This window comes from Silene latifolia, chromosome 7 (assembly GCF_048544455.1).
Source record: "Silene latifolia isolate original U9 population chromosome 7, ASM4854445v1, whole genome shotgun sequence".
Taxonomy (NCBI): domain Eukaryota; kingdom Viridiplantae; phylum Streptophyta; class Magnoliopsida; order Caryophyllales; family Caryophyllaceae; genus Silene; species Silene latifolia.
The window spans coordinates 75,725,655-75,736,019 of record NC_133532.1 but is presented as its reverse complement, the minus strand read 5'-3'; the positions used below and the strand labels follow the sequence as shown (position 1 = coordinate 75,736,019).

General features: G+C 39.5%; 1 non-coding gene across 1 annotated transcript; it reads right to left on the bottom strand.

The window, feature by feature from the left end:
• Positions 1-581: 581 nt before the first annotated feature.
• LOC141593269 (small nucleolar RNA R71) lies at positions 582-688 on the bottom strand. Its single transcript, XR_012521369.1, has one exon. It is a non-coding gene; the product is annotated as a small nucleolar RNA R71 (small nucleolar RNA).
• Positions 689-10,365: the final 9,677 nt, after the last annotated feature.

The window sequence follows — 10,365 nt, the reverse complement described above, 5'->3', positions numbered from 1 at the left end:
CACAAGGCGATCTTTTGCCTATTGATCTCGAGATTAAAAGAACGTTGACCAACATTAGAAGAACCGTTTGAGGGACTTCGATAATTGTGGATATTGGAGAACTTATGGACATTGGTATCATCCATTCGGATAGTGTTGAGTTTACCAACCCTTTTGTAAGACAAGGAGAGGAGAACCCAATTCAAAACCAACCACAAAATCAACCTACAATGCCTAAATTTTCATCTCATTCCGTACCAACCGAGGAGAACCTACCAAATGGTACTCCAACACCACCCCACTTAATCGGTAATTTCATTGCCAAATCCACATTCATACAATTAGTTGAGAGAATTCAATTTGGAGGGATGCCTAGTGAAGATCCTCACCTACACATGGAGACTTTTTGTGACTATTGTGATGCAATTTCTCAAACGGGGATAACTCAAGACCAAATTCGATGGGTATTGTTTCCTTTTTCCTTGATCGGAGCCGCAAAGCAATGGCTAAAGAGCCTAGACAAGGCCACTCTTGGAATTGATTCATGAAAGAAGTTAGCACTTGCCTTTTACAAGAAGTTTTATCCTCCGGAAAAGACCAACATGTTAAGAGCCCAAATCACCGGGTTCAAGCAAAGAGATGAAGTGTCTCTATATGAGGCTTGGGAGAGATTTAAAGATATATGTCGCTCTTGTCCTCATCATGGACTAAGCGAATGGTTTCTTGTTCAACAATTTTGGAATGGGTTGTATGAAGATTCAAGGAATGTTCTCAACATGGGTTCTAATGGAAGATTCACCGAGGTAGATGACAACCAAACTTGGGCAAAGATAGAGGAGATGGCGGTTCACAACTCTCAATATAGTAGGCCAAGAAAAGCTACTAGGGGAGGGAGACATGAAGTTGACTCCGTCACACAATTGAGTGCCGATTTGGGTGCCCAACTAAGCTCCCATATTGACACAATGAACTTGAAATTTGAGAAATCCATAGCCAAGATGAATGAAGCTTCTCAATCATCCAAGCAACATGTCATTGCCATAATGGCAACATATTCTATTCCAAATGGAATGTGTGAGAATTGTGAAACTTTGGGACATGATAAGCAAGAGTGTAGGGGCACAAGTGAGCAAGTGAATGCTTTCTAAGCATACAATAATGGCACCCCTTACTCCAAATATTACAATAAAAACACCAAATTTCACCTAAACTTCTCATACAAAAGCCAAAATGTTCAAAATCCTCAACCAGCATACACCCCACCTCCAATGAGAAATCATACTCAAAGACCCTACTTCAACCAAAACCAACCCTCTTACAATCAATCCAATGACCAAGCTTTTGATGTTAAAAAAGCGGTCCTCCAAATGCAAAAGAGCTAACAAGATTTCTTTGCTCAAATGCAAAGAGATAGCCAAGCCAAAGATACTACCATCAACAATATCCTTGCTCATACCAAGATGTTGGAAACACAATTGTCCCAATTGGCCTCTTCAAGTTCCCAAAGACAAAAAGGACAATTACCTCCTCAGGGTAATCCTCCTACAAGACATGAAACCATCAATGCCATTCATTTAAGGAGTGGTACAAGATATGAGGGACCTAAGATGCCAATTGATGAGGATGTTATTGAGAAAAGTGTCAAGCAAAGATATGTGATGAAACCATTGAGGAGAAATCCTAAGGTAGTGGAACCAACTACCAATGACTCATTGAAGAAGAGAAATGAAGGGAAGTCCAAAGAGGTTGAAAAAGAACCTATTGTGATTAGACTTCCGTTTCCAAGTTTCTAAGCCAAGCCCAAGCTTGATGAGCAACTTGGAAAGTTCACGGAGATTGTGAAGAACCTAGAGGTTTCTATCCCATTCACAGAGTTTATCAACCATGTTCTGGCCTATGCAAAATACATGAAAGACATCCTTACCAAGAAGAAGTCCATAAGGAAGTTGGAGACCATCGCTTTCACGAAGATAAGTAGTGTAATCCTTCAAGGGAATTCCCCACCTAAGCTCAAGGATCCGGGAAGTTTCTCCATTCCATGTACCATTGGTGATACCACAATCAACAAGGCACTTTGTGATCTAGGTGAAAGTGTGAGTGTCATGCCATATTCGGTATGTGAAAGGCTAGGAGTGGGAGAGCTCAAGTGCACTAACATGACCTTACAAATGGCGGACCGAACAACAAAGAAACCACTTGGAGTATGGGAAGATGTACCCGTGAGAATTGGAAAGTTTTTCATACCGGTGGACTTTGTTATTGTTGATATGGAGGAAGATTTCAACATTCCAATTATTCTAGGAAGACCATTCCTACACACCGTCGGAGCGGTGATTGATGTAAAGCACGGGATGATCACACTTGAAGTTGGTGATGAAACAATCACCTTTAATCTTGATAGGATTATGAGAGCTCCCAACTTGCCTGAGCCATGTTTTATGGTTGATCACTATAGCCGGGAAGGTGACAAGAAGAAAATGGAATCTCCATTCAAAGGACAAGTGAAAGATGGAAATCTTAAAGAGAAGGGCAAAGACACACCGCCCAATTGGAAGAAAGATATTAATGATTGTGAAGTGGCTCTATTCGGAGAGCATAGATTTTTCACAACAAGAATGAGAGCTTTCAAAGCTCACCCATGACAAGTATCAATGGAGGCCTCATTGGCCATGTTAACAAGGATGAAGAGTTCCTCTTGCCAACTCATGATCCTCCCAACATAAGGAAAGAAGCAAGGGAAGTATGTGGTCCATGTGATGACGAATTTGAATGATTTGTTAACCCTTACATTAGAAATGATATGAATCTAGACCAAGGCTTTTTAGATCCTTGTCAGCTCTTTGACTAGGGCTACTACATGAATAAAGACAACAATATGCCAAGGTCTATGCAAGACCTCTATCATGACAATGAACAAGCCTTTGACTATTTCTTCAAGGCGTTGAGCAACATCAACAACGTCCTTGCTCTACCCCCTTGACACCTCTCAAGAAAAGGAGAGTTTGGTGGAGTCCTCCCTAAACTACCATTTGTAAATATTTAACCTCTTAACTTGCATTTCATTTAACTTGTACATTATTCAATTTTTGCAATGCATTTTATATGCCTTGTTGTATAATTTTTGTAACATGAGAGCAAGTGAGGGAGGGATTTTAATGTGTTTTGAATGTGTAGTGTTTGATGATCAAGTGTGGGAAAGCAATTGCCTAGGCTAGCCAAGCCTTTGTAGTGCAACCTCATGGCAAAGAAATAGGAAATGAAGAAGCAAAGATTGCGGGAAAGGGATCCCCATGGGCAGAACTGAGCTCGTGGGGGCTGAAGCAAGGAAGAAAAAAAAAATGAACTGCAGTAGAATCCACCTAAGCTGGCTTTAGTACGGGCGTCCCAGTGCATGATCCGCTCGAGCCGAGCTCAGGACGGGCGTCCCTAGAGCTTTAACAAAATTCCTGATGCAAAAACCGCCCGTCCCCATATGAGGTCGAGCGTCCCGACCTGTTTCTAACCATAAACATGGGATTCTTCACCTTCATCCCTCATTTCTATTCTTCTTCAAACACAAACACAACACATTCCCTCATTACAACCATTAACCTCGTCATCCAAAAACACTAATTTCTCAACCATATTAATCCAAATCAATTGCAAACTTGCTCATAATCAAAACAAATCACTCCTTTTTCAACAAAAAGACCTTCAAGCATCAAAATCTTCACAAAATCAACCAAAATTTCTAGGGTTAGCATGAAATCCAAAAACTCCCAAATTGATTGAAAATTTGATTGAAGTTGGAAGAAGAAGGGAGCATTCAAGCATACTCAAGGTTTGTTGACACAAATTTGTAAGAGAAATCAACAATGACAAGGACAAAGGGCAACACCAAAGCACCCAAAGCCCCAACTTTATCCAAGAGGTAAAAATTTTTAGCATCCAATGCTTTAGTGGTAGTTGAGCAACCAAGGGTACAAACAAGGGAAGCCGTTGAGGCCGTGGAAGAAGTTACTACCACTTTACCGGAGATTGAGCAACTAAAAGATTATCTGGAGGTAACTTTTATTTTCAATGATCATAGAAAATATTTTGAATCCCTTGCTAGGAAGAAAATTATTGCCACTAAGTTTGTATGCAAGACACCTTGGGGAAATTGGGGGAGCTAGACCAAACAAGAGCATTTTTTGAGTCCATGGGATTGTCTACCTTGTTCGGAATGAATGAATCAACATACCCTTCCCTTACATTGGAGTTCATAAGCTCTTTTAAGGAGTATAAGGTAGACACTCGAAAATATGTCGAATTCCTTCTTGAGAACAAGAGTAGGAGGATGTTTAAGGGTGAGTTCGGAAAGGTTTTTAGAATTGCAAACCTTTGGGATTTCAACAAGAAACCCGACAACTTTGATGCCAAGCCCCTTTGGATGGCGATTTCCGGACGGAAGTTGACTACATTTAGAGAGTGTAATGCCTTGTATATCCATCATCCGGGTATACGGTATTGGCATAGGTCCATTTCCAACACCTTGATTGCTAGAAAAGAAGCTACCCATATGACCGAACTCGACCTCACCTACTTGGATTCCAAGATGAATGTCTAAGGGAAATCAAAGAATGAATACAATATCCTTCAATTGTTGATTAAGATATGGTTAGACTTCAAGGAAGGAAAAGAGAAAGCGGCTTTCATTGTGAATGGAGGCTTGATAACAAGATTGGCAAAGCACTTTAACCCACAATTCAATGAAGATAAAACCTACAAACCAGTTAAATGTGGAAACCTCCTTGACTTGCACACTTTGATTCACAAGTTTCATTGGGTAAACATGACAACTCCTCCCAAGGATATGAGTGGATAATCAGGGATATCAATTCGATTATCTTGCCCTGGAAAATTTCCCGTCTCAACACTCGCCATTACGACTACCTTCTCCCCATCTCAAAGAATGCCAAGAACATCATCAAGGAGCAACAATGTCCAAATGAAGAAGCCTCCTCCTTAGTGGTACCTCCTTACCCTTTTGCCTACTAGAGTTCACAATAAATGATCCTAGTGTTGTGACGGGCAATGATTACTTGGTACAATTCATGAAGAATATCCATAAAGAAGCTTATAATGATCGGGTGAACGCTTATTACACCCAATATCCGCCCCTTTACCATCTTGGTAGGCAAGGACTCCTTGATCCCAAGAGTTCTTTGCCAGATTGAGCGGATAGGAAAGTATTCTTTCCTCAAGCTTCTAGAGATAAAGAAGGGGATGCCCGGAAAACTAGGGAGATTGAGGAGGTTGTTGATGACGAGGATGGGGAAGGTAGTGGGTCTAGCCATGATGAAGATGAAAAGCAAGGTACAAGTAGAAGTGAAGAAGAAGAGGATGATGATGATGCCTCTGGGTCCATAGAGGGAGATGATGATGATGATGATGAAATGAGTGAAAGTTGATGGTTGACAAAGCATGAAGGAGGACGACACAAGTGCGGGGTTGATGGCTTATGCTAGCATTTAGACCTATTCTATTGTGAGTCTCCTACCCCTCCTTTTGGTTTGTTTTTTTATCTCATGTTTACATTGTTGACATAACTTGTATAGCTTATATAACATTTAGCCTAGAGCATTTAGAGAGTCATTTTGGACTCTTTGATGGATGAGAGTTTTTGAGTCCTAGCACCACCAAAGGACTCACACCTCGGTAACATTGAGGTGATTATCTTTTTTGCTCCCACCGTAAAGAATCCAAAATGACAACTTATTTTTCATGCATTGCATTTGCATGCTTGTGAATAAACTTCCCTCTTTTTGCACTAGAGATAGTGTTTTGTTCAGTTTGGGGAAGTTCATTCATAAGCAACCCGAGTTAATTTAATTAGCTCTCCGAACAATAGAAAGCATGCATCATATAGTTTAGTCTAGTTTGCATCATTTGTAAATACTTATCATTTGTAAATATCTCACATGTAGTTTGCATTTAGTGTAGAATTCATGCATTTCAATTAATTTCATGCATTACATAATTCCCTATCGTCTTGTCCATTGAGGACAATGTCCATACTAGTGTGGGGATGGAGAATTCTAACATCTACTCTTATTTCAAAAAAAAAAAAATGAAAAAAATTTCAAAAATCCAAAAACATGTTCTTTCCTTTGTAGTGTAGAATTGTATATATTGTATATATATGTTTGTTTGTTTGTCACTCTTATCATATTGGGTCGACTACGCCACATTCGAGGCATGAAAGAAATAGAAGACTGCATGGTATGATCTTTCCAAATCTTCTTCCTCCTTTTTATATGTTAATGACAATGTGGCTATATTTTGATTGATGCGGTACAAACCAATGTGTTGTTAAGAGTTTGCATTTAGTTTTCTTGACATATTAGTTGATAGTAGCATATGCATTAGAGTTGTATATATGATAGTTGCATATGCATTAGAGTTGTATATATGATAGTTTCATCATGGCATGTAGTTGCATATTAGAAAATTTGTGTGAAAATGTCAATTTGGGAAGCTTGACAAGTGTATACAAGGCCCTTGTAGATAAATTTTCTCCTTGAGACTTTGCTTGTTAGAATAATCTCAAGACACCCTAGGATGTGTTATACTAGTATCCTTTGACCCATGGACTAAGGCCTAGTAAAGAGTGCCTTGTGGTGTGATAACTCCTTGGCTACCGTTTATTCCAAGGTGACCCTTGATGTCATGCAACCGTTCTTACACTTCTATCATCATATTTTTGTCAACAAAAAGGGAATGGGCACAAAAATGTCGAATTGAGTTCAAGCTATCAATGTCAAATGTTTGCAATTGCATCAAATGAAATAAGGAGCAAAAATAGACTCCTATGCTTATAATAGAAGTACCCTTACTACAAATGGGGTTACTTTGAAAAATGTTCAAAGAAATGCAAAAAGTTGAAAATGCCAAACATCAAAGAATGGCATGTTCTTAATCGTCAAATGCTACAAAAATGGGGGGAAAATAAACCCAAAAGCAAATTACTATCAATGAAACTCATGTACTTTGAAACCCTTTTATCCTTTGATGATCCTATTTTATTGCATGGTGGAGAGGGGACGACCCTTCTTCTTATCTAGGCAAGAGGGGGAATTCTGCGATCCTACAGTGTTTTTTAACACCATATGGACTTGGCTCTTGACAAAAGCATTTAGCAATTGTGGATAAAGGTAAACTAGTTTGACACAACTTGGAGGTGACTTGTTTGTATCCTCTTGGACTTAGTAACTAGGAGAACTATTATCTATGGTGGAGTGTGTGCCCTTGAATTGCTTCCCTTGTAGGTGCTTTCCGCCACTTAGATGAGGAAAGTAGCTATTCTTTTTGTAGATGCATTCTTTACTTGTTTTTATGTGCTTAAATGTTAGGATGTATCGCCATTTTGGCAAGCCCCACCTTGCCTTACAAGAAGGCATCTTACCTCATAGATGTCTTGTTGTGAGTTGAAGGGGCGGAGTGAGACCCGCTAATTGTCTCACATCGGCTAGTAAAGGTCATATATTTAGTCACCTCTTTACTCGAACGAGCAAAGGTTCGATTTGGGGATATTTTATGTGACTCATATTTGCACACTTTTAGTCCCCGAACTGGCCTCATTCCTATACTTTCTTGCATGTATTAGGGTTGTTTCTTATCTTTAGCTTCCTACTTTGCATATTCTTTGAGGTTTTGTTTCCTTAGTAGGAGAGGAATGCTAACCTTGCATATATGGAGCAATTTGGAGCTAAATGGATTGCATCTACTGACCAAGCAACAAGGAGGAGACCAATACTAAAGGCCTAGGTCAATAAAACAAGTGTTTAGGCAATGATGAAGGACCCCCAGGCTCCTCAAACGATCCCCACGGATCATGAGGCAGCAAATTGAAGAAGAAGCCACACTGGCCTATGAGACGGGCGTCCCTAGCTCAGGCCGAGCTTCCTGATGATCAAGACGGTCGTCCCAAAGACACAGCCCGAGCGTCCAACAAGCAGGACGGGCGAATTCCCTTACAACATAAGCGTCCAACAGGGTTAGATCGAGCGGCTCCTTAGGGACTTGCAAGGCATTAATCTTCATCTTAGGGACTTAATCGTCATTTAAGCCCTTAGTTACCCTTATACTTGTACTTAGTATAAATACCCCATTGTATTAGGAGATTAATCATCAATTCTTAATCAAGTTTTAGTAGAGTTTATTACCAAGTTTTAGTCAAGCTTTATTAGTATTAATCAAGTTGTATTACACAATTCAATCTTAATCAAATCTTAATCTTTCCTTAATCATTCAAGTGTTCTTAGATTTAGTTGAGTAATTTGAAGACTATTTGGTTTTATTGGAGAATTTACAACTCTTCATCATTCATCAAGTTTTCTTCTATTATTCTTTGCTTATTATTTGGATCATCCTAAGTTGGTACAATTCCTTTTATCCTTTGCTTAATTATTGTTTATTGCTGTACTCATTCATCTTGTTTAGCCTTGTTAATATGATTGACACCCTTGTTAGCATGTTTTCCATGATCATGAGTGAGTAGTCTCCTAGCTAGGGTTAATGGGAGATTAGGGAAATTAATCATGGGGTAGATCTTTACTTAATAAGTTCATATGATTACCTGCTTGTTATAGTTTCAACTTATGCACATGTTACGCTTGATGAAATGCTTGATTGACAACCTAACATGAATCTCTTATACATTCAACAAGACTTGTAAGACATAAACCAACTCAAGGCTTGTTAGACCATGCATATAGTTGAATAGGGAGAATTAAGTTGACTTGTAGGAGTTGTAAAGTTTTGACCGACTCGGCTCCGAGACCCAAAACTTCCTAGGAATTGTAAGATATAAACAAACTCGATTCCACTACAACAATAATTTCCTTGCATCTATGAAACTTGTTTATGTGATCTCACCATGATTTCCTTATGAACCTATGACACCTTAATGCCTTAATCAATTGTTTACAAACCCTATTTACTTGCTTTGCTTTGCTTTCATTTGTTTACATTTCCTTTGTTAAGTAGTTTAGATTGCAAACCTCAAACTCAACCCAAATTGTGACACCCTAAGACATAGCTTTCTACAACCGATAAATAATACAATAATCGTTGTGGACATGGCCCACCTGCAAGCCCAGCCAATCTGTGGACATATAGCGGTCTTTTGAAAGCCACGCTCGGCGTCTTTAAAATGACTTCGACCGGATCGTTTTAGATCGGTCGGTTTCGTCTCGGTAAGGGTCTCGAAACGATTAGAGATGTTCGGAGTCGCCACCAAGCATTTGTGGGATGCCTGGAACCCGTTCGAATTCCACTTTATACCTCGGTCAAACCGAAGCACAAAGCAGCGTTTGACATAGGTACTAAAGATAAGGAAATCGTCCCTCTTTAGCATCCTATCTCTAGAATGACTCTCGTACGCCCTGGATAAGGTCGTCCACTATCCGAAGTTTCGGAGTAAGAGGTGAAGTTACGTATTGGGAAGCCCTTTAATCAGACACCCAATCCCGCCCGCGTTTAGCGGCCTCTACTGATCAATCTTGGTTGGTTGAATGTAAAAGTTGATAAAACGGTTTAAATGCATGAATGCGCATCCAATGATTTAAACCTAACATGTGAGCTTTCTAAGTCAGTTGATTTAATCCAAGTATCAAGTATAAGATGTAGAGTTGGATTAATGATTGATTTGCATGCAAGACGGAAATTAAACATCCATTTACCGTATTAGGTTTATGGTGCATAACATGATCCATTTGTCTTAGTAAGGCATTTTGCAAATATGGTTTTGAATAATCGAATAGTCATCTGATCCGTCCTATATCCGGGTTAACTGGAGTCGGGATCGTCCTAGACTGATGCTGGAAGGGAACAGGCCTTGTACCAGACGGCTATAAGAGGCGCGAACCAGTCGGCGGTGTAAGGGGCCTCCCTCTGGTTTTGAAAATGAGAAAGAAAAGGCCTGCTTGAGGCGCGGGTTAGCCAACTATTGTATGCCGTGTTCTGACTGTTTAGAAAACTTTATAAAACGTCTTGAAAATGGGCATTTGAACCCGGTTTGATTTTGAAAGGGTCGTTTAGACCGCATTTGTTGATTTGAAGAACTAGACTCGAATAATCATCATTATTTGATAATGTTCGGCGTCGGGTTCGGTTTGACAAACTTGACATGAATAGTTTTGAAAATGATTATGGACTAATTTTTTTAAGTCCATTTTGAATGTAATTAGTCGATACTCGTCATCGTACCCGGGTTAAAATCCGGCATGGTATGTAGAACCAAGGATGACTTTGTGTTGGTGACTAATATGCATGTTTGAAAATGTAAGGAAATAAAATAAAAGGCTTTAAAATACCTTCTAAATGTCATTAACCAAATATTATCACCGAAACACGGATTTAACC